The sequence below is a fragment of the Pleurodeles waltl genome, chromosome 4_1 (genome assembly GCF_031143425.1).
Source record: "Pleurodeles waltl isolate 20211129_DDA chromosome 4_1, aPleWal1.hap1.20221129, whole genome shotgun sequence".
Classification (NCBI taxonomy): Eukaryota; Metazoa; Chordata; class Amphibia; order Caudata; family Salamandridae; genus Pleurodeles; species Pleurodeles waltl.
The window spans coordinates 853,292,297-853,318,029 of NC_090442.1; positions in this window are offsets into that span (position 1 = coordinate 853,292,297).

Sequence of the window (25,733 nt, forward strand, 5' to 3'; positions counted from 1 at the left end):
CCACCCCAGGAGAGGTTTCTCCCACCACAGGAATAGTATCCTGAATGGTAGGGTGGTTAGGGGATACTGTGATACCCTTTTTACCTGTTGATGGAGAGGGATCCTGAGTTTTCAGGCCTTCTCTCCTTTGCTTTTTCATTTCACTTGAAATGAGAGGGAACAATTCCTCAGGGATGCCCAGCATGGCTGCATGGGCATAAAACTCTACATCAGCCCAACCTGAGGCCTCTAGGTCATTACCTAAGAGACAGTCTACAGGTAAGCTAGGTGATACCACCACCTGCTTAGGGCCAGTAACTCCACCCCAACTAAACTGAAGTATAGCTAAGGGAAGAAACTTAGTGGAGTTATGGACATCAATAATCTTATACTGTTGTCCAATGATGTGTTGTTCAGGCGGCACTAGGTTTTCAGTCACCAAAGTGAAACTGGCACCTGTGTCCCTGTAGGCCACGGCCTCAACACCATTTATTGAAACTGTCAGCCTGTACTTATCCATTGTAAGGGGACAAGCAGCCAGTGTGGCAAGGCCAGTGCCACTAGGTGTGACAGAAACTGTCTTGGGACTGACTACCCCAGTTTCTACTATGGACCCATAAGTGAACCCAACTACACCCTTTGCTTGACTGTTGCCAGCAGTCCTACCACTAGTACCACTACTGCTAGGGGCACTAGAGCTTGATGTATTAGTGGTGGTAGGCTCAGGGGGTTTACCTGGACAGGACTTATCCCCTGGCCTATGGCCTCTATTTTTACACACAAAGCACCAAGGCTTTTTAATGTGTGCAGGTTGGGAAGAAGAGGAAGAATTTGTTTTATCCCCACCCTCTGAAGAGTGTTTAAGATTTGAAGTGGGATCTTTGGTTTTACCCTTATCCCCATGCTTATCTTGAGATTTTTCACCATCTTTCTTCTTATTGCCATCTTTGTCACCCCCTGTATGAACTTTTCTGTTCACCCTTGTTCTGACCCATTTGTCTGCCTTCTTTCCCAATTCTTGGGGAGAGGTCAGATCAGAGTCTACCAGGTACTGGTGCAACAAATCAGACACACAATTATTAAGTATATGCTCTCTCAGGATTGTGTTATACAGGCTTTCATAATCAGTAACTTTACTGCCATGTAACCACCCCTCCAAGGCCTTCACTGAATGGTCAATGAAATCAACCCAGTCTTGTGAAGACTCCTTTTTGGTCTCTCTGAACTTTATCCTGTACTGTTCAGTGGTTAAGCCATAACCATCCAGGAGTGCATTCTTAAGAACTTGGAAATTATTAGCATCATTTTCTTTCACAGTAAGGAGCCTATCCCTACCTTTTCCACTAAATGATACCCATAGCATAGCAGCCCACTGCCTTTGAGGGACATCCTGTACAACACAGGCACTCTCAAGTGCAGCAAACCACTTGTTAATGTCATCCCCCTCCTTATAAGGGGGAACTATCTTGTGCAGATTCCTGGAATCATGCTCTTTTGCAGGATGACTATGGGGAATACTGCTGCTGCCACCATGGGTATCTAAACCCAACTTCTGTCTTTCCTTCTCTAATTCAAAAGACTGTCTATCCAAATCCAGCTGTTGCTTTTTAAGCTTCAGTCTGGTTTGTTCCACCCTCAACTTATTGAGTTCCCTCTCTAACATTCTGTCATCAGGGTTGGTGGGAGGGACATTCCTAGAAACAGAGCTATGATGGGAATGAACAGAAGGAGACCTGTCCCTTACAGAAGCCACCCTAACAGCTTGGTTTACAGAAACATTACTACCAGTATGGTGAGAATAAATGCTTTTGCTATGATGTGAGACAACACTATTTATATGGTGTGGCTCATCATCATTACCATCTATGCTAGATTGTCTAGTAATGGGCAGGCTAGGAAGTTTCTTTCCTGAATCTTTTCCTCGGGGAGTCCCTGAATCAGATTGAGAACTATTAGGTACTTTTTCAACAGATGAGGCACCTATGGCCTTATCCTGTTCTCTAAGCATGTTAAGTAACAGTTCCAAGGAAGGATTCTTCCCTACACTCAAACCTCTCTCTATACAGAGACTCCTTGCTCTTTTCCAGCTAAGGTTGTCATATGCAAGTTTGGACAGATCAACACTTTGGCCTGTGCCAGACATTTTTTAGAGAGTGTTAAAGTGATAGAAAAAGAGAAAAAAGTTTTCAGAACTTTTTGGAAAGACAGAAAAAAACTTTTTAAACTTTTAAGAACTTTTTGAAAGTTTAGAAGTACTTTTCAGCACTTAGAAAAGAGTGAAAAGAGGAAATGCAAAACATTTTGGCTATGTGTATATACACTGACCTTGTTTTGTATATTTTTCTCTTATGAAAAGTACAATGACAAAAGTGGTAAGTAGTCTCAAGCACTTATCCCACCACTGCACAACCAATGTAGGAGGCTGGACTGGCTTGTAGTGAGTACCAAGGGGTACTTGCACCTTGCACCAGGCCCAGTTATCCCTTATTAGTGTATAGGGTGTCTAGCAGCTTAGGCTGATAGATAATGGTAGCTTAGCAGAGCAGCTTAGGCTGAACTAGGAGACGTGTGAAGCTACCACAGTACCACAAGTGTCACTTGCACAATATCATAAGAAAACACAATACACAGTTATACTAAAAATAAAGGTACTTTATTTTTATGACAATATGCCAAAGTATCTTAGAGTGTACCCTCAGTGAGAGGATAGGAAATATACACAAGATATATATACACAATAGCAAAAATATGCAGTATAGTCTTAGAAAACAGTGCAAACAATGTATAGTTACAATAGGATGCAATGGGGAAACATAGGGATAGGGGCAACACAAACCATATACTCCAAAAGTGGAATGCGAACCACGAATGGACCCCAAACCTATGTGACCTTGTAGAGGGTCGCTGGGACTATTAGAAAATAGTGAGAGTTAGAAAAATAACCCTCCCCAAGACCCTGAAAAGTGAGTGCAAAGTGCACTAAAGTCCCCCTAAGGACAAAGTAGTCGTGTTAGAGGAATAATGCAGGAAAGACACAAACCAGCAATGTAACAACTGTGGATTTCCAATCTAGGGTACCTGTGGAACAAGGGGACCAAGTCCAAAAGTCACAAGCAAGTCGGAGATGGGCAGATGCCCAGGAAATGCCAGCTGCGGGTACAAAGAAGCTTCTACTGGACAGAAGAAGCTGAGGTTTCTGCAGGAACGAAAAGGGCTAGAGACTTCCCCTTTGGTGGACGGATCCCACTCGCCTTGGAGAGTCGTGCAGAAGTGCTTTCCCGCCGGAAGAACGCCAACAAGCCTTGCTAGCTGCAAATCGTGCGTTTGGCGTTTTTGGACGCTGCTGGGGCCCAGGAGGGACCAGGAGGTCGCAAATTGGACCTGAAGAGAGAGGGGACATCGAGCAAGACAAAGAGCCCTCACTGAAGCAGGTAGCACCCAGAGAAGTGCCAGAAACAGGCACTACAAGGATGCGTGAAACAGTGCTCGCCGAAGTTGCACAAAGGAGTCCCACGTCGCCGGAGACCAACTTAGAAAGTCGTGCAATGCAGGTTAGAGTGCCGTGGACCCAGGCTTGGCTGTGCACAAAGGATTTCCGCCGGAAGTGCACAGGGGCCGGAGTATCTGCAAAGTCGCGGTTCCCAGCAATGCAGCCCAGCGAGGTGAGGCAAGGACTTACCTCCACCAAACTTGGACTGAAGAGTCACTGGACTGTGGGGGTCACTTGGACAGAGTTGCTGGATTCGAGGGACCTCGCTCGTCGTGCTGAGAGGAGATCCAAGGGACCGGTAATGCAGCTTTTTGGTGCCTGCGGTTGCAGGGGGAAGATTCCGTCGACCCACGGGAGATTTCTTCGGAACTTCTGGTGCAGAGAGGAGGCAGGCTACCCCCACAGCATGCACAAGCAGGAAAACAGTCGAGAAGGCGGCAGGATCAGCGTTACAGAGTTGCAGTAGTCGTCTTTGCTACTATGTTGCAGGTTTGCAGGCTTCCAGCGCGGTCAGCAGTCGATTCCTTATCAGAAGGTGAAGAGGGAGATGCAGAGGAACTCGGCTGAGCTCATGCATTCGTTATCTGAAGTTTCCCCAGAGACAGAGACCCTAAATAGCCAGAAAAGAGGGTTTGGCTACTTAGGAGAGAGGACAGGCTAGTATCACCTGAAGGAGCCTATCAGCAGGAGTCTCTGACGTCACCTGGTGGCACTGGCCACTCAGAGCAGTCCAGTGTGCCAGCAGCACCTCTGTTTCCAAGATGGCAGAGGTCTGGAGCACACTGGAGGAGCTATGGACACCTCCCAGGGGAGGTGCAGGTCAGGGGAGTGGTCACTCCCCTTTCCTTTGTCCAGTTTCGCGCCAGAGCAGGGGCTAAGGGGTCCCTGAACCGGTGTAGACTGGCTTATGCAGAATTGGGCACATCTGTGCCCAAGAAAGCATTTCCAGAGGCTGGGGGAGGCTACTCCTCCCCTGCCTTCACACCATTTTCCAAAGGGAGAGGGTGTCACACCCTCTCCCAGAGGAAGTTCTTTGTTCTGCCATCCTGGGCCAGGCCTGGCTGGACCCCAGGAGGGCAGATGCCTGTCTGAGGGGTTGGCAGCAGCAGCAGCTGCAGTGAAACCCCAGGAAGGGCAGTTTGGCAGTACCAGGGTCTGTGCTACAGACCACTGGGATCATGGGATTGTGCCAACTATGCCAGGATGGCATAGAGGGGGCAATTCCATGATCATAGACATGTTACATGGCCATATTCGGAGTTACCATGGTGAAGCTACATTTAGGTAGTGACCTATATGTAGTGCACGCGTGTAATGGTGTCCCCGCACTCACAAAGTTCAGGGAATTGGTTCTGAACAATGTGGGGGCACCTTGGCTAGTTCCAGGGTGCCCTCACACTAAGTAACTTTGCACCTAACCTTTACCAGGTAAAGGTTAGACATATAGGTGACTTATAAGTTACTTAAGTGCAGTGTAAAATGGCTGTGAAATAACGTGGACGTTATTTCACTCAGGCTGCAGTGGCAGGCCTGTGTAAGGATTGTCAGAGCTCCCTATGGGTGGCAAAAGAAATGCTGCAGCCCATAGGGATCTCCTGGAACCCCAATACCCTGGGTACCTCAGTACCATATACTAGGGAATTATAAGGGTGTTCCAGTAAGCCAATGTAAATTGGTAAAAATGGTCACTAGCCTGTTAGTGACAATTTGAAAGTAATGAGAGAGCATAACCACTGAGGTTCTGGTTAGCAGAGCCTCAGTGAGACAGTTAGGCACCACACAGGGAACATATACATGCACACCTATGAGCACTGGGGCCCTGTGTGACAGGGTCCCAGTGACACATACATATAGGCCACAAACCTATGAGCACCGGGGTCCTGACCAGCAGGATCCCAGTGACCCATAACAAACATACTGAAAACATAGGGCCTGATTCTAACTTTGGAGGACGGTGTTAAACCGTCCCAAAAGTGGCGGATATACCACCGACCGTATTACGAGTCCATTATATCCTATGGAACTCGTAATACGGTAGGTGGTATATCCGCCACTTTTGGGACGGTTTAACACCGTCCTCCAAAGTTAGAATCAGGCCCATAGTGTTTTCACTATGAGCACTGAGGCCTGGCTATCAGGATCCCAGTGAGACAGTGAAAACAGTGACAAACACCCTGGCATACACTCACAAACAGGCCAAAAGTGGGGGTAACAAGGCTAGAAAGAGGCTACCTTCTCACACCACTTTGCTTATTTTGACTTGATTGATACCGGTGAAACCAATAGTGCTTAGTACATAGTTGAAATGGATATGTCTTCCATAATTGCACCTCCAAAATATTTACAAACCCCAGGTACCCCAGTTATGTTGTGGGAGGCGTGGCGTGGGTCGTTTGAGTCTTATGTTGAGGCCACGGGGGGGTGTATGTTGCATCCTGCAAGTTAGCTCTCCTCAAACATAATTTGGGTATTGAAGGGAGGAAGGTGCTAAAGACATTGCCTATGGCACGTGCAACCACATCTAACCAGGAGGGTGATGGGGATGATGTGTTGTGTCGGATGAGAGTGTGGCTGACGAATATAAAAAAAATACAATAACCATAATGCGAAGACTAGAAAAGACAACAATGAACCAGAGAATGGGACATGAGATCATGCAAAAGTAAATTTGGTGCAAGGAGGAAAAAAGACTTGCAGGAAATGACAAAATAAATATTCCAGTGATAAAAGAACAGACTACAGATGTGGTAGTGTAAGACATAATGCAGATGCTGGGACATGTCTAGCATTTAGAGCGAAATGCTTCAAATGTAAGAAAATTGGCCATTTTTCTTGTGTCTGCAAATCTGAAAACCGCAAGGGAAACAGACATGTGGTAAATGAAATTAACGAATGCTGTAATGAATGTTTGAGTGATGAGGAAAACAACGATGTGGAAGTGTTGGCAGTGTATGACAACTGGGTGAGGGAGATTAAGAAAGGGTACCATCCACCAAAGTGTACTGTAAGAATCAATGAGAAGGAGGTCAATGGATGGACTAACTCTTGTTCTCCACATACTATAATTGACAAGAATAACTGGGAAATGTTTGGCAACTGCGATTTATGTGTACCTGACATTGAATCTGAAGACTATTGTGGTGTGAAGTTGCCTTTGTTGGAGTATTTCAAGGTTAAATTAGCATATAACGACAGACATGTGGATGGGAAGGTTTACGTGGTACAAAAAGGCAGAGCCTTTTTAGTGTGAAAAGATCAAAAAACATTGAGAGTCATACTTGATCCCAACCATCCTGAGAAGGTTTTACTTACTGAGGATGCACAGAAAGCTAACTGGAAGATGTAATTTCCAAAGCTGCTGCTGAGAAAATGGGTTGTCGCATCGTATTGTTTTAAAATCCAATAGTACCCCTAAAGTTCACAAAGTGAGGAATGTTCCCTTAATTTTAAGAACCCAACTCAAAGAAGAGTTGGATCGATTGTGTGCGTCTCAAATAATAGAACCCATAGAATCTTCAGATTGGTTAAGTCACATAGTATTGGCCTGGAAGGCTAATGGCAAGTTGCGCATGTGTGTGGATTTAAGGGACCTCAATCAGTGCATACGGATTTACCGGCATCCTCTGCCACATAAATGAAATGATTTTTAGTGTTAAGGATTCAAGATAATTTTCCTTCGATCGATTTATCAAATGCATACCACCAAATACAATTGCATCCTGACTCAAAACATCTTACATCTTTTATCACACCAGAGGGTGCATTACAATATATAAGCATGCCATTCGTATTAGCGTTGGTATCGGCTGTGTTCCAAAGGGTTGTGAGTAGCGTTTTGAAGGGTGCCTCAAATGTGCTAGTTTTCCAGGATGATATTTTAATGTGGGGCAAGGATGTTAGAGGGCATGATTCCACTATGAACAATGTACTAACTAGGCTATAAAAGGCTAGGTTGACTGTTAGTGAGGAAAAATGCAAGTTTGGGGTGCCACAAGTGGATTATCTTGGCCATACATTATCAAGAGGGGTGTAAGCCATTTTAGAATATATATCTGGGTAATTGCTTTTGATTTGCGTACCGACCACAAACCCTTGATTGACATATTCACAACAAAAGGGGCAGAAAGAGCTACACTGAGTACTGCCGAGTGGATTTACTGGCTAAAGGGGTATTACTGTACACTCAAATATGTTCCAGGCAATAAAAATTGGAATGCAGATTGTTTGCCTAGGTTACCATTGCAACACAAGGGTGAAGATGGAGATATGGACAAGGATGAGGAATGGTTAGTTGCCATTGTGTCTGAATTTTGTGTGGGTGCAATAAAAGAAGAAGTGTGGAAACAGGCTATTGAACAGGATGAAGTTTTGAAACAACTTAGGACGTGTTTGTCCAGCAGTTCTAGCCAGGCAGGACATGTAAGGAGGGAATTTGGGGACTATAGGATGATATGGTGTGAATTGTCCTCAGTTGACAGTATTTTGAGAAGTGGAAGGCTGCTGGTGCCCACTAGTTCAAAATCTAGATTGCTGGAGTTGCCTCATGAAGGTCACTGTGGCATGTCACGCATGAAAAGAAGGGCTCGTATTGATTTTTGGTGGTTGGGCATGGATAAAGATATTGAAAGGTTTGTGCGTCACTGCAAAGCATGTCTGTGCAGTGACAAATCCCGCAAGTCAGAGGAGTCCTCCATATCACACATGGAACTACCAGAGAAGCCTTGGCAAAAATTAGCCATGGATATATGTGGGACACTCAGTGTCAAAGGCATAGAAGGGAAATATGCTATTGTTTTAATAGACTATTACTCTAAATGGCCGGAAGTGGCTTTTGTCAGTGAAATTACAGCATACAGTGTAAGAAATGTTTGTGAGGAAGTGATCAGGAGAGAGGGTTACTCCAGGGGGAGTATAGTTACGAACAATGGACCGCAATTCACTGCTGATGAATTTCAAAAGTTCCTGATTAAGGTGGGTGTTACTCACCACAGAACAGCGGTATATCACCCTAGAGAAAATGGCCCTGTTGAGAGATTTAACCAAGTTACAAAGGAATATGTACAACTGAGCGTGGTGGGTGGAGCAAATGCTAAGGAGGCAGTCAAGGATATGTTGTGGAGTTATCGCAACACACCACACTCAGCAACAAAAGAGACTCCTTTTTGTTTATTGAAAAACAGGCATGCAGGCACAAAAGTGACCCCATTGTGGATCAGCACGGATAGGTCAAGCGCGGTTGATAATGAAGTACTGGTTCAGAGAGTGAACAAGTATCAAGAGAAATATGTTGACAGACACAATGACAAGTTGAAGAATGCATCTCAGAGTTTTAGGGTAGGGGATTGGGTACAGACTTCTCACATGGGTTGTCCTAATTCTTGTGTGTCAAAATGGTTATGACCCAAGGAGGTGAAAAGGGTGTTTGGAAATAGTGTATTATTGGATGACAACAGAAGATGGAATATTAGAAGAGTCACATTGTGTAATGATCTAGAATGTAAAAAGTGGAAGGAACAAATGGGAAAAAGCAAGGTATCTTCAAGTGAGTCTGTGCCCAACACAGAAAAGTGGGAAAGTGAGTGCATGAAAAGGTAACCTGTCTGGCATAATGATTATGTATGTGAATAATCTTCAGGCAGTTTAGTTACCGGAATGTTGTAAATATTTTATTACAGTGTTAGTACATATATGCATATTTATTTATTGTTGTCAGTAGATACAATTATACGCATCAAATTTTAAAGGAGGGAGATATGTTGTATCTAGGCAACTGCGGATTCTAGAGTGTAAGTCAGCAGAGAAGTAGGAAGTTGCTGTGAAGAGAGGACGTGTTCAGTGGTTGTTACAGAGGAACTTAATAAAGGAATTTCTTCCTACAACTTGTGTCCAGACATCGTAAAACTATTGGGTAAGTCAAATGATTTTGTGCCCTCTGAATGGTGGTCAGATGCAATTCCAACTATCCCCGCCACAGTAGAGGTTGTCAGAAACCTTGATATAAAATTTGACACTACCCTGTCATTTCATCACTAGGCCGTGGCGAGTGCAGGGACTTGTTTTAACATAATCAAATCCCTGAAGAAATTTGTTGACCTTCTGCCCCTCCCAGCCAGGAGAACTGTATCCTCTGTACTTATTATGTCCAGTCTTGACTAATGTAACAGCCTGTTTGCTGGCTCTGCAAAACAGGTGGATCATAAACTTCAAGTTGTTCGGCATTCCGCTGCCAGAGCAATCCTCAAACTACCTACAAGATGTTCGGCTTTGGCAGCTTTACAAGCTCTTTATTGGCTGATGGTTCACAGAAGGATTCTTTTTTAAATCCTCTTAATAAACTACAGAGCATTCAAGGCGACTGGACTTAAATTTCTCACTCCTAGGTTCACCCATTATATGACCAGCAGAACTATAAGGTCCTTACAGGCCAATCTGTTCAATATAGCATTTTTTAGATTGAAACCCAGAGGGGGTAATTTCTTTTACCACCTTAGGCATTGAAGCCTGGAACTCTTTGCATAGATATCTAAGGTTCATAAATGAAGAACCCAGCTACCAAAAGCAACTTAAAACATGGATCTTTGAGATCCCAGATACTCTGTGTTATTCCCTCATTTTGTGAGAATTTTGCTCACCTTTTTAGGCTAGACTTCTTTCCCTAAGCAGATTTTTTGTCTATCTTCGGTCTGCTACAGTGCCAGGATGCTCCTTTGGGAGGGGTAGTTTCGCACAACAAATGACCAAATAAAAATAAAGAGGCAAGGCTGGTGAAATGAAGCATGCAAGGTCTCTGGATAAACAAAATTAAGTCAACTTTATCCCACCTTAGTCACCACTGAAAACACCAATAACTGCCAACTGGAGAACATTCAGAAAGCAGCATTACAGAACTTCTAGAGGTAAAGGAAAGCTCACTGCAGCAGAGATAAAAGCCTGCATGTGAAACACCACACATCTTCCCTTTGTAATAGAAATAAACATGAAGAAATTCCTTTGACCCCATCATAACTAAACAAAGTGCCCCCAAGAGAAAGCTAAGGAGAACAACAAATAAAGCCTGAAATATACCACAGAAAACTTGCTAGAAAAATCTAAATACACATTCAGTAAACAAACACCATACCAGGAGTCCATAACAAATGTTGAAATATTGAAACGTGTAAAACACAGTCCTTCAGAGCAAACCATAAGAAAAAGAACCTGAACATAGGTTATCAGGTAACCAATTCTCCTTTGGTTCCTTCTTTCTTTCACAGGGAATCATGAACCACCCACAGCATCACCCTTATCAAATATTTCATGTGACCCACCTCTCAGAAATTTCTTGTCATCTTTCACTAAGGTATTTCGCCTTGGCATGGCCACTCTGCTGGTGTTTTAAGCTCTCTCATCAGCCTGTGCTAAGCGTATTTTTAAACAGTCTAATCACCCTTCGAGGTTCAGATAATTCTGACCACATTTTTGCTCTTACAGTAGTATGAATTGTAATTCAATCTCCTTCTCTCAAATCAATATTTTAAATGGCATTCCTACAATGGAAGTAATATTTTCTTTTAGTCATTCTCCATATCTCATGTTTCCCTCAAACATCATTCATTGAGACCTTCACCCCACCCTCCATCTACCCAGGGACCAATTTGAAATTGGGCTTCCTTCCTCTGACTATTTCAAAAGGGCAACAGTCAATGGTAGAGTAAAGTGCAAGGTGGTAATCAACCAGAAGATTCTCCACTTCCTAAGTCCAGTCCAGTACAGTCCAGTCCATTAGCTCTGGCCAGTTGGATGCATTTTGTTATGATGTGGCAGCTTAACATCATTACTAATGAACATTGGTACGTGGCATGGCATCATCTCATGCCCTCAGGTTGTCTCAAGGTTTAATGTTCGAAAAAGTGTCTCAAAGAATTCTAGAAGGTGGTGGTGCACGAGTTAGAGGAGAGTAGGTGAGGGAGCTCTTGTTCATTCCTGGTATTAGAATAAATATTTTCTCAACTATATTACTTCAATTTGGAGACGAGCTCCAGCCAGCCAGAGAAGCCACCTGGGTGGAGTATAACCTGCATGAGTTAATGGGATTACATTTCTATTTGGCATTACTAGTAGGAGCCGCCTGCAAAGGGCATTCTAGTACTTTTGATGGTAGACAAAGGTCACTTTGGGGAGTCTTTGGATCATTATGGTGTTATTCTACCCTTAGAAACAATGTTGGAATAGTATGTGCATAAGGAGCTCAGCATATTGACCGTTGTGTACTTTGTCGGTTGGTGTTCAACAAGTGCAGGTGAGTTCAGTGTGAGGAGAACTAGGTGCCTTGTTTCATCATACTGTGTGTGAAATGCGAGTGGATCACACAGCACAAGTGACAAATGTATTTCCATACAGTGATTCACCTTAAATTAAGGAGGATTTACCTTCTTCTGTCAACTGTACTCTGCTTTGATGTGGTTTCCGCTTTGTCTGTTGTGACACTGAGTCGGTCATAGGACATGAATAAAAAAATAAGACTATTTTAAGAGAAGAGGTTATTTTCTAATTGCATTCAACATATTTAGACATTAAAAGGAAAGCATATAATAACTTTGTGAAGATAAAGCACACACCTTTATTTTCAAATGCTTTTTTTTAATTTTCTTGTCCTTCATTATGGAGAATCCTGCTGTAGCTTCTCCTTCTATGTTTCTGATGCAAGCTGGAGTACTATCAATTGAATGGGAGGAAACGATTGAGAATTAAAAAATTACTTTTGTCGTTCTTTTCCCTTTATGGTAATAAGACTGCGTGTTTAGGACAGCAGCACCACTGAGTGTGGGAGACTAAATCCACTCCACACCATATGGAAGCTGTCAGCCTGACTCCTAGCTAGCCCACAGTGCCTCACCCAACCCTCTCAAGAAGAAGGTGAATTGTGGCAACCCAAACCTGACACACTGACTCCTCAGGGAAGTTGAGAGGAACAGATCACATCTCTTTCGCTCAGTTACTCAGAGACTTACACATGACAAGGCACACGTGATGCAAACTGGATTTCAATGCATTTATTGAAGCAATTGCACCATAGCTGCAACAATGAGGCAGATGGAACATAGCACTGTAATTATCATTACAACCAGAGCAAAGAAGATAAACAACTCAACCATGTTGTATGACTCTAGAGAGTCTAGATATTTATTCCTACACCCTATGTCTGGGTATGAGAGCATAGCGGTGGTAACCCCTCTGCTTTTCCTGATTTAAGGGAATAACCCCAACCCCATGCCTGAAGAGTCAGCTTCAGGATCAGGGCAGCTGTCCTTGGAATGGTGTGCGTCCCAGGAAGGCCATAACTGGTATGCCCTCTGCTCCTTCAGGCCTATGTATTGTTTATATAATAACCCATACTGAGTTCTAAAGAAGCCTGATGTACTGACTTGTCTATAAAGTGGGGGTCTGACTCCTGAGCTCCTGGAATGGCAATACAAATTAATATATCATGGACCGTAGGTGAAAGCCTTGAGCAATGCACAGAGTGCACTGTGTAGAAAGGGCTGATAAAATGTACAGTGTGAACAACTATGTCTTCCTGGCCTTTGTGGCTAACATCCTCAAGGGCTGGTATTGAGGTAAAAACAATGATGTGTTTTTCCCTTGGCCAGTGGTCTCTCCTTGATGACTGCCATCTGAATGGCAGTCAGTATTTTTGCTGTTGGTACAAAAACACATTTCAGCATTGGAGTACAAGAATTATTTTTTGCTATGGGTACTCTGTCATCTTCATTGAATGTGACATATTTGAAACCAATGGCACCCAGGATCACCAAATTTGTTTTGTTTTCACATGCATGTAAGTGTTTTGCCTCTAGCATGCCAGTCTCTAATGATCTCAGAACGTATGCATGTTGTGGTGTCCAAAGTATGCTTGAGAAATCAGGATGGATCAAATCATAAAATGTTTTTATTCGTTGTGCATAATATGAAATGTATGTTCTGCCAAAATAAAACAATCCTAACAAGGTCTGTAGTTTTTTTGGTATTGCTTGGTGGTTGTAGCTGTGCACACTTCTCTAAGACGTTTCCCATCCTTTGGTAGCTTGTATCCTAAAAATAGGGCAGTGAGAAATTCAATTTTAGTTTTCTTAAAATTGAATTTGTAGCCATGGTGGGCAAATCCCAGTACAATGCGATCTACCATGGCTAGATGTGTGTTGAGGTTTTCATCCGTCAGATAAATGTAATTTACATAAGACAACTCCTCGGGATCAATATTATGTATTATTGATGGCCTTGGGGCTAAGAACAATTCCTCTGGGAAAGTTTGGCAAAAACAACGCTGACAGCGTATTGTGGAGAATGCACTTAGATCCTGACTGTCAGTCTCTAGATTTTGGCAGAAAAACCTGCTGTCAATACTCTGGGTTGTTTTGCATTTTTGCAGACAATGTTGTTTATGAGAGCTGTGCTATGTGAATTTTATTCAGCAAATGTGCATGCATGACTGTTTAAATGTCGGTAATCTCAGACTATTCTGTGAGAATGGTCCGGGTGAGCTTCAGGAAAAAAAGAGTTATTCATAGCTGAAACGCAGGATTCAATTACACCATGGTGCTCTAATTGTGAGAGAATTTCCCTCACTGGAGTTTTTGCACCATGTTTTATTGCTTATCAAGCTTGTACTTGTGGATTGGTATAATGTGTCAAGGAGAGTCCCTAGCCCAACCCACATGGTTGCGGTACAGCGCTGGAGCCTGTGCCAAAGCCCAATCTGTGGCTTCCTTTACTGGTTCTGTAACAAGGACTGAGAAAGAAGGCAAAATGATATCTTACCCTGGAGGGAGTTGTTAGAAATGGGTTCTCTAGTTGGCAGTGGTTTTCACCCTGTCCAAGTAGGGACCCTCATTCTTGTCAGGCTAAGGGAGTCACACAGCTAAGATAACCATAGCTCACCCTGTGGTAGCTTGGCACGAGCAGTCTTGCTTATCTCAGAGGCAATGTGTAAAGTAGTTGTACACACACACACACACACACACACACACACACAGTAACTTGTACTCCATGCCAGTTAGCCAATATTTATCTGAGTAAAACAGGACCAAAATGACAAAAATATAATGTACAAGAGTAAAGATACAAATTTTTAAGATTAAATCTCAGTAAAGCGCTTATAAAAACAATTACTCCAACTAGGGCTATCACAACATCTTGACAGTGTCATGCACAACAGTCCAATGCCATTTGTGAGGGAGTGAGGGCCTGTCACGGAGTAACATGGAACGCAGACACAGTACCTTTGAAAATGATGAGGAAACAAAGAAGTTGCACAGAGTCGAAGAGGTGAGGCGTAGCTGGAGCTGGTGCTGCATTGGTTCCTTACTGCCACCGGGGGGGGTGATGGGTTGGTTGCTTACTGCGAGACATGGGTGGTGAGGTGGTGGGTCCTTACAGTTGCAGCGTAGGTGATGTGGTGTCAGTGACGAGGCATCTTACAATCTGGCATTGTCAATGAGTCCAGCAGGTCAAGACATGGGGCGTCAACTTCGCGGTGTCACAATCCCCCCACGGCACCTCAGGTGCTGCAGTGGAGTCAGGTGTTCCGGACTTCGGAGACATGCCACTCAGGACTCCCAGTGTGGCAGGACTTTAGAGGTGCTGCAGTGGTGTTGGGCCTGTGGCGTTGGTCACAGTTGTGGCACTTAGCAGGGACCACTACTTCTGGTGCAGGCAGCTGCATGGAGTCAAACAGCTGTGCCAGTTCCAAAGTTGCTCTGGAGTGAATATTTCTTCTTGATCACACCAGAACTCACTCCCAAGGGTGCAAGAACTGGATTTGACACCACTTGGTGAGTCAGGACTCTCAAGCAATAGAGCCCAGGTGATAGCAGACACTCTTTTATGACCCTGAGACTTCTAATAGGAAGCAAGCTCAGTTCAAGCCCTTGGAGAACCTTGGAAAGCAGGATGTAGAAAGCAAAGTCCAGTCCTTTCACTCTCAGGATAGGAGCAGCAGGCCAGCAAAGCAACAGGCAGACTAGCAGTCCCTCCTATGGCATCTAGCTCTTTTTCCGGGCAGAATATCCTCAATCCAGAAGTGTTCTAATGTTCTGGTCTCAGAGGTCCAATACTTATATTCATTTCTGCCTTTGAAGTAGGCAAACTTCAAAGGAAAGTCTTTGTAGTGCACAACCCTGCCTTTCCTGTCCTGGCACCAAACACACTCTAGGGGGTTGAAGACTGCTTTGTGTAAAGACAGGCACAGCTCTATTCAGGTACTCCGACCACTCTAGCCCAGGAGGACCCATCAGGGTATCCAGGGCACACCTCAGCTCCCTTTGTGTGACTGTCTAGAGTGAATTCACAAACAGCCCAACTGTCATCTTGACTCAGTTGTGTATTTCACAGACAGGCAGAGGCACAGAATGGTTAAGCAAGAACATGCTTACTTTGTAAAAAGTGGCATTTTCAAACTTCCAATTTAAAAAACAACTTCACCAAAAGATGTATTTTCAAATTGTGACTTCAGAGACCTCAAACTGCATATCTTTATCTGTTCCGAAAGGAAATTACACTTAAAGTATATTTCAAGGCAATCCCCATGTTAACCTATGGGAGAGATAGGCTTTGCAATAGTGAAAACTGAATTTAGCAGTATTTCACCTTCGGGACATGTAAAATATACCAGTACATGTCCTATCTTTTACATACACTGCACCCTGCCTATGGGGCTGCCTTGGGCCTACATTGGGGTTGACTTACATGTAGTAAAATGGAAAGTTTGGGCCTGCCAAGTGGGTGCACTTGCAGGTCGACATGGCAGTGTAACACTTCACACACAGGCATAGCAATGACAGGCCTGAGACATGTTTATAGGGCTACTCATGTAGGTGGCACGATCAATGCTGCAGGCCCACTAGTAGCATTTGATTTACAAGCCCTGGGCACACCTGGCCCACTATACTAGGGACTTACTAGTATATCAAATATGCCAATCCATGGATAACCAATCATAATCACACTTTGCAAAGGGAGGACATGCACTTTAGCACTTGTCAGCAGTGGTAAAGTGCCCAGAGTCCTAAAGCCAACGGAAATGAAATTCAGCACAGGATCATAAAAAACAGGAGAAGGTTTGGGGATAACCCTCCACAAAGGGCATTTCGAGCAGGACCATTTGGACAAACTCAGGAGGCTAATCTTTTTCTGCCAGAAGAATGTCATAGCTCATCTGTAATCTTTCCCAGAAAAATACTTTAATTGGATGCTTGATTTCCCACTCAATTTGAATTTTTAATTTATATACCCTGTCAGGTGGGGCTACACACCTTCCTGGGGTTTCAACTTCAAGATAATCATTAGTTGCTGGCACATCCAGAATCTCTTGAAGATTCCGGTGAACTATTGTGACCTTTGCCACGCTATCTAGCAGAGTCACTGTCCTTGTCCTGTTCTTCAGTAGTGTTCTCAATATGTGTGCCATACTTAGCCAATAGTGCCACAACCTTCTTCTTTTTGAATTGAGGTTTGTGTTGAGGAAGTTTCTCTTCCTTTTTTTGTGACATTGGAGAAGTGTTGTGAGTTCTTTTTTGTTTTACATACTTGTTTCTGTGTTCTGACTGCCCATCTCTCTCGTTCTGTTTGTCAGATGTGTCCTGAAAGGTACAGGAAGGGAATGTATCAGTATACTGATACCTGTCAGGTTGTTTCAAATTGTCATGATTTCCAAGATTATAGCATTTCTCTGAGGTCTCAGAATGGAGAGATTCTCCTTGTTTTAATTCATCTTTATTAGATGTTTGTTTGTCCCAATGTTTCTTAGAACCATCCAACACTTGCTTGACATTATCCTTTTTGGAATTACCTTTAAATTGGGGTTTAATTGGTCTGGCCCTCAGACTATCCCAACTTATAGTAGTATAAGTCTCTGAGATAATCCTTGGAAGCTCTCATCCCTAGTCTATTTGTGGAACGTCCCGGAGCCGCTAAAATATTGCGAGTGCTGCTGCTCCCCCTTTAATGTTACTTAAGGAGACTGCTTCAAAATTGCCCATCAGTTTAATCCCCAAATCCAGGGCAAAGGCACCCCGTGTTCATTTTGGATTTGTTTGAGATTTGTTTGAGCACATCCAGTAAAGTTACCAGTGTCAGTGTACCATGTGTCATAGTGTAAATTGCAGCAAATACTGTGTCCAAAGAGGCGCAGTTATCTCTAGAGGGAAACATTGCAAATGGCAAGCATATAGTGTGCATTCTGTGTTTTTCTTGAGGTGCCGTAGAGGAAAACACTGCTTCCAGATTATTTGTTTATGTGCAATCGAAAATTGAATTTCTTTGCATTTGGTGGGAGACTTACCCGTAGCTGCGTTAATAATAACAGGATTTATCCCAGCTGTAGCTAATTGTGGAGCAGCTGGACCAGGCCTCACTGAGGCGGTGTTCAAAGTCCTCATTACAAATTGTATTAAGCATCTATATATTCTAACTAAATTATTATACAATGAGCGCAGATCGCCTGCCTGTAAATTTTGTAAGTTTGGAAATGGTGCATAAGCAGCTAGAACTGGCCAAAAAGCCCCACCATTACTGATCAATAACATGTGAGAAGGTGCCTTGAAACCAATTATGATGTTCGTGATATGTAAGTGGTATTTCTAAATACTGGTAAGCTCTGTAAGATGCAGGTGGGTTTGCTATAGTATCTTATGAAAAATGTTTATACTTGCATCAAGTGCAGGAAACGTAACCCATGAACAGATAATTTCTGTTCTGTATGCATTGTGTGCCTCTCCCATGAACATAACATCTCCACCCCCATTAGCAAGCCCATTTGCAAGTAACTATTGTGTGACGGGCTGACTATGAACACCAGGCTACACAATACAATTGCTGGATTCTATTTTTAGAACCTTCTTTTGGAGGTGGGGTCTCTTTTTCTCATTTGCTTCAGGTGTGTCCCAGAATGGCCATGACAGGAATGACCTCTGACCCCCTACGGTCTATATAATGTTTATATGATAACCCTTGAGGAGTTCTAAGGACAGGACTGACATACCGATGTGTCTAGAAGATTGGGCCTGACTCCTGAGCTCCTGGAGTGGCAATACACATTAGTATGTCATGTACCGTGCCTGACAGCCTTGAGCAAAGCACGGTGTGCAGTGCATACAAAGGGCTGATAAAATGTGCAGAGCGAACAACTATGTTTTTTTCTCGAAAGAAGCAACTGAGTAAAATATCAAAACAATAAGCTTATAGCTGACTGTGCTAAAACATATGACATGAAAAAAATGTGTCAAACCACAAAGGGCACAGTCTACAGGACTAAGTCTAAAATAAAGGTACACAATCTAGGTGCCTAGAGGCAACCCACAACACTTTGAGGCCATGGATGGATTGAATTTCAGGACAGCAAGTAAAAAGGCTTTTGTACTTAATGTATTGGGAAAATACATTTTTTTCTTTTTTACCAACCATTTGTCACCCAAATGGTGTTTACATTGGTTTTGCTTATGTGGCTGCTAAGAAAAGACTAGAGATTCATTTTGAAAAACATGTCACACAGTTATGCAAAGACATGAATTCTATAGTCAACATCAAAACAGTCACAAAATGGTGGTTCAGTGTGTGACAAGATTATGAGAATTAGCTATTAAATATGATTCCGGAAACATGACTTACCAAATGAGCAGTGATCAAATCATTGTGAATGGTAAAAACAAAAGAATACAGGAAAGGTGTCTGCGAGAAACCCATATTTGAAAGAAGCTATTGATAGTGCGAAGATTATTGAAGAGTCAGACTCTCGTATGAAAGAAATGCAGCACATTGATGCGAGGAGACCTGAAGGTGTAAATGTTATAGAAAAAGGAAATAACACTGAATATGCAAAATTCTCAGGTGTCAAAGAAAATGCTTATGCAGAGAAAGTGAAGGGTAGAGCCGGGAGAACTCAAACATCTATGAATAGCAACAAGACAGTGATTAAAGGATGGTAAAGATGTGACTGTATTTCACCTGCTCACAATTTCAAGGGGTGTTTTGCGTATGACAAGGATTGTCCCAAGTGTGGAAAGAAGGGGCATTAAGCCTGAGTTTGCAAATATTTGTACAGAAATAGAGCATCTCATATGGATGGTGAGGATGAAGTTTCAGAAGAAGTATTGTGCATTGACAGTTATGACAGTGTGAGAAAAAAACACACAGGAGCTGAATTTGTAATGAATAGAGTAAAATTAATGGTTGATTCAGGATCAATCTATACCATCATACAAAAAGCTTTGTTTGATTAAATGTGGCCATGCACCTTGTTTCTACCAAGTGATATTCATCCGAATGGTTATAGGGGTTGTGAAATTAATATTTTAGGCTCTGTGGATGGCTATGGGAAAACTGTATATGTCGCAAATGGGTCTGGCCATTTTGGGTTGGGTACAGTAATATTATGCGCATTTAGTTCTTAATCCCATGTCTGCGGAACCGGTCTAGGCAATACAAGATGGAGGCATACTGGAAGTCATTTCAGAGATGTTTTTAGTGAAAAAAATGGATGTTTGAATGGATATGTACATTTTAAGAAATTGGGTTGTTGGTTGACTGGGGTGTGAGCTCTGGTCAAGCTGCAGCAACTACAATCCTTGCCAGGTTAAAGCACAAGGCAACCCTACATTAACCAATTCTCAACCCTCTGGTAGCAGTCAGGATTAACCTAGAGGCAATGTGTAAAGTATTTGTGCAGCTCTTCAAACAGTAACAAAGTGAAAACACCACACAAAAAGAATCCCATGCCACAATAGAAAAAATAGGACTTTCTTTAATAAATAAAACAAGAGCAAAATGGGAAAAAACAACCAGTGGAACCAGAGCTATGCAGTTTAAAGATCTTAGAGAAAACAGCACCAAAAAGCACAAAGTGTCAACTGTAGATATCTGGCCATCCTGGATGAGGACAAAGTCACTAGCTCAGGCTGACCACAGTGGAGTGCGGGCTGGCTACAGGGACCCAGTTTGGACCGCTGAACACAGTAAATGAAATCCTGGATTAAGGAGTATTGTGAGGACCCGCATCAAAGATGCATCACACAACAGAAACAATGCATCTGTTCTGAGATGCAGTGAGGCTGCGGTGCAGGGTCCTGCATTGTTATTGAGGATGCTCTTGATGAGGGCTTGCAATGCAAAGGCTAGCTTCAACGATGCTTCGGGCAGTCGAGGCAAAGTGTCCGTTCTGAGGAGCTGTGCTGCGGAGTCCAGCATCGTCTTCGAGGCTGCCATCGAAGAGGGATAGGATGGCCTGTGCCAAGGATGTGTCACACAGTGGTGATTCTGATGGGCTGAGATGCAATGAGGGTCTTTGCGATGGGTACAATCCACGCCGTGGGAGTGATATATCGGTTCAGCTCAGGTTTGTGCCGAGCACCAGAGGAGATGCAGTGGTTCTGCTGGATCCGCAAAGGCTGGCAGAGCACCTTAAGCCCACTTCCAAGGGTCCAGGACTGGGTGGCACCACTTGGCAGGGTAGACTCACAGATGTGAGAGTCCAGGTGCAAGGAAAAGGTAGTTGGAAGCATGTTGTGTCCCTGAGGGTTCAGATCAGGAGGCCAGTCAACTAGCTCTTGGAGTCACTCTGGGTTCTAGGTTCAAGAGATGCAAGCCCACTCCCTCTCACCTTGGCAAGAGGGCAGCAGACAGCAGGTCAGCAGAGCAGGGTAGCAGTCCATCAGAGCAGCAGTCGAGCAGTGTGACAGTCCTTACAGCAGCACAGCAGTCCTTCTTCCTGCCAGAGTGTCCACAGATACGGAAGTGTAGTGAAAAGTTGGTTTCTAAGGTCCAGTATTTATACCCAGTCATACATTTGAAATGGGGAGAAGTTTTTAGAGGCATACCTTTGAAGTACACAGGTGCCCTGCCTTCTTGCCCCTGGCTCCAGACTAACTACAGGGGGTATGGAGTCCTTCCTGTGTGTCAAGGTGGACACTGCAAAAATACCTAACTTACACTGGGGCGGAATGATTACAATATCTCAATGACTCTCCCAGAACACCTCAACTCTCCAAGTAATATACCTTGTAGCCGGTTCTCAATGTTTAGGATTGCGCGTGCAAACGCTCTAACCCTGTTGTAATCTCTCTGTGGGCTTTTAACCACACCCATGTCACACCCATCACTTTTGTTGGTTTGTGGCCTTACCTTTTAAAATTCACTTGATTTTATTAGTGAAAGGCATGCATACATCATGCCTTTTCCGATGTTTAGCCCTCGTCAAGAGCTCCGGCCACCTTCTGAAAACATAGGAGGCTCCAGGTTTTCCGTATGATTTCTGGACTACTTTTTCTCTTTATTTTGTAGGCAGCATGATCTCGCTGAGCACTAATTGAGCGCTTTTCATGACTACCAGTTTAATTCTATTGTTTATCCTAGCACTCCTTCGTGAATTGAAGGTGTTACACAGCTCGATTGCCCTAATTGTTTTTTTGTTTTTTTCATTTCTATGCAAAGGCGAAACCGGACTGGTCTTTTTTTTCTGATTAGACACCTTCATGCTCAGGGCATGGCACTTTAAATCGTCTCTCTTATGTGAAATTGTATTACTTTTCATTTTCAGTTTATGTGGCAAGAAAAGTCCGGTTAGGAGTTTACAACGCTAATAGCTTTAACCCAAGCAACAGCGAGACCCATTGCATTGCAAATGCTTGTTATTTATTGTAATGAATTTACTTTAACATGCAATATTCTCCTTTAATATGTCTATGGAAAACATTCCATCTATAGAACTTATGTCCGAACAGTTACACTTGTGTAATAAGGAGCTGCTTGTCTGCTGATTTGTTTTCTGGAAGCGCTGATGATTTCTGACAGGAACCAGCTGAGTAAGTTCAAGAACAATGGCCTTTCCTGACTATGTAAGTGTTTCTACTAATTGTCTTTGAAATGAATCCTGCATTAACCTTCCCTTGTTAGACAAAACCGAGGAAGACAAGAGTTTCTGAGATGCTACTTTCTAGTTGCTATGAAGTCAGAAACGTGGCGTGGTGAAGATTTGAGGTGACAGGTGAGGAGAGACACTTCCTTGACAACGAGTCGGTGCACGGTTGGAGACATTGCCTCTTAGTTCAGACTCTTCATTGTGAAGCTGCTCTGAGATCAGGAAGTCGAGGTAGTGAGACAGCACGACGATGAGACACTTACTTTACTGAAAGAGTCGGTGCTGCACTTGAGACACTTTTTTTTTTTAACGTAGGTCCACCCAGAACACAATTTACTTGAAAACTATATGAACCTGAGACTCTTTAGACGATGCCTCATAAAACAATGCCACTACCCTATCTAACTAGAACAATGGAACAAACACTCTCTGCTCCGAGGTATTTAAAGACGAATTTCCTCAGTGAAGTGCGCTGCTTTGAGCACCCTACTTTCTACTTGAGTGAGAAATAGAGCTCATCTTTTAAATGCTTGACGGTGGCCATCTTGAGGTTCCTTGTTTAATTCTGCTCTTCAACCTGATGACTTTGAACCTTTTGTCCTTCGGTTTCGATCTGAAACACCTTCACATTTAGTAAGACACACTACATGGTGTTTTTGTCCAGAGTTCCTCTTTTGGATCCTGAGAGTGTGGAATCAAGGCACAAGTGTATGTGGGGCTGCGTCCAGTTCCTCCCTCCCATCTTTCCAAGTAATGACCAACCAGTCACACTTAAGCTCCTCCTTGTATGTGGCTGTGCAGGAGGAATAAACAAAGCCCAACTCTCAACTACACCCAGTCATGTTACCCAAAGACAGGCTGAAGGCACCAAATAAGTAAGGCAGGAAAATGCCAACTTTCTAAAAGTTAAATTTTCAAAATTTTAATTTAAAAATGTGACTTTACCGTAAGTTCGGATTTTCCATACAATTCAAAAGACATGAACTAGGCATCTGTTTGCATTTGAAAATTACATGTAATGAGATAACTCCAATGATTTACTAGGGGAAAGGTAGGCCTTGTAGTAATGAAAACCAAATTTAACCCCTTCGCTGCCAGGGCTTTTCCCCCTCCTGTGCCAGGCCTTTTTTTGCCTATTTGGGGCAGTTCGCGCTTAGGCCCTCATAACTTTTTGTCCACATAAGCTAACCAAGCCAAATTTGCGTCCTTTTTTTCCAACATCCTAGGGATTCTAGAGGTACCCAGACTTTGTGGGTTCCCATGAAGGAGGCCAAGAAATTAGCCAACATACAGGGACAATTTCGTTTTTTTTTTTAAAAATCGGAAAAAGTGGCTGCAGAAGAAGGCTTGTGGTTTTTCCCCTGAAAATGGCATCAACAAAGGGTTTGCTGTGCTAAACTCAGCAGCTTCCCAGCTTTCAGGGACAGGCAGACTTGAATCAGAAAACCCAATTTTCCAACACAATTTTGGCATTTTACTGGGACATACCCCATTTTTGCAATTTTTTGTGCTTTCAGCCTCCTTCCAGTCAGTGACAGAAATGGGCATGAAACCAATCCTGGATCCCAGAAACCTAAACATTTCTGAAAAGTAGACAAAATTCGGAATTCAGCAAGGGGTCATTTGTGTAGATCCTACAAGGGTTTCCTACAGACAATAACAACTGAAAAAGAAAAATATTGAAATTGAGGTGAAAAAAACATAAATGTTTCTCTACGTTTTACTCTTTTCCCTGCAATGTCAGATTATCGAAAGCAATATACCGTTACGTCTGCTGGACTCCTCTGGTTGCGGGGATATATAGGGCTTGTAGGTTCATTAAGAACCCGAGAAACCCAGAGCCAATAAATGAGCTGCACCCTGCAGTGCGTTTTCATTCTATACCGGGTATACAGCAATTCATTTGCTGAAATATAAAGAGTAAAAAATTGCTATCAAGAAAACCTTTGTATTTCCAAAAAGGGCACAAGATAAGGTGTTGAGGAGCAGTGGTTATTTGCACATCTCTGAATTCTGGGGTGACCATACTAGCATGTGAATTACAGGGCATTTCTCAAATAGATGTCTTTTTTACACACTCTCTTATATTTGGAAGGAAAAAATGTAGAGAAAGACAAGGGGCAATAACACTTGTTTTGCTAATCTATGTTCCCCCAAGTCTCCCGATAAAAATGATACCTTACTTGTGTGGGTAGGCCTAGCGCCCGCGACAGGAAATGCCCCAAAGCGCAACGTGGACACATCCAATTTTTTGAAAGAAAACAGAGGTGTTTTTTACGAAGTGCCTACCTGTAGATTTTGGCCTCTAGCTCAGCCGGCACCTAGGGAAACCTACCAAACCTGTGCATTTCTGAAAACTAGAGACCTAGGGGAATCCAAGGAGGGGTGATCTGCAAGGCTCGGACCAGGTTCTGTTACCCAGAATCCTTTGCAAACCTCAAAATGTGGCTAAAAAAACACATGTTCCTCACATTTCTGTGGCAGAAAGTTCTGGAATCTGAGAGGAGCCACAAATTTCCTTCCACCCAGCGTTCCCCCAAGTCTCCCGATAAAAATGATACCTCACTTGTGTGGGTAGGCCTAGCGCCCGCGACAGGAAACGCCCCAAAGCGCAACGTGGACACATCCAAATTTTTTGAAGAAAACAGAGGTGTTTTTTGCGAAGTGCCTACCTGTAGATTTTGGCCTCTTGCTCAGCCGGCACCTAGGGAAACCTACCAAACCTGTGCATTTCTGAAAACTAGAGACCTAGGGAAATCCAAGATGGGGTGACTTATAGGGCTCGGACCAGGTTCTGTTACCCAGAATCCTTTGCAAACCTCAAAATTTGGCTAAAAAAACACATGTTCCTCACATTTCTGTGGCAGAAAGTTCTGGAATCTGAGAGGAGCCACAAATTTCCTTCCACCCAGCGTTCCCCCAAGTCTCCCGATAAAACTGATACCTCACTTGTGTGGGTAGGCCTAGCGCCCGCGACAGGAAACGCCCCAAAGCGCAACGTGGACACATCCAAATTTTTGGAAGAAAACAGAGGTGTTTTTTGCAAAGTGCCTACCTTTAGATTTTGGCCTCTAGCTCAGCCGGCACCTAGGGAAACCTACCAAACCTGTGCATTTCTGAAAACTAGAGACCTAGGGGAATCCAAGGAGGGGTAACTTGCGGGGCTCGGACCAGGTTCTGTTACCCAGAATACTTTGCAAACCTCAAAATTTGGCTAAAAAAACACATGTTCCTCACATTTCTGTGGCAGAAAGTTCTGGAATCTGAGAGAAGCCACAAATTTCCTTACACCCAGCGTTCCCCCAAGTCTCCCGATAAAAATGATACCTCACTTGTGTGGGTAGGCCTAGCGCCCGCGACAGGAAACGCCCCAAAGCG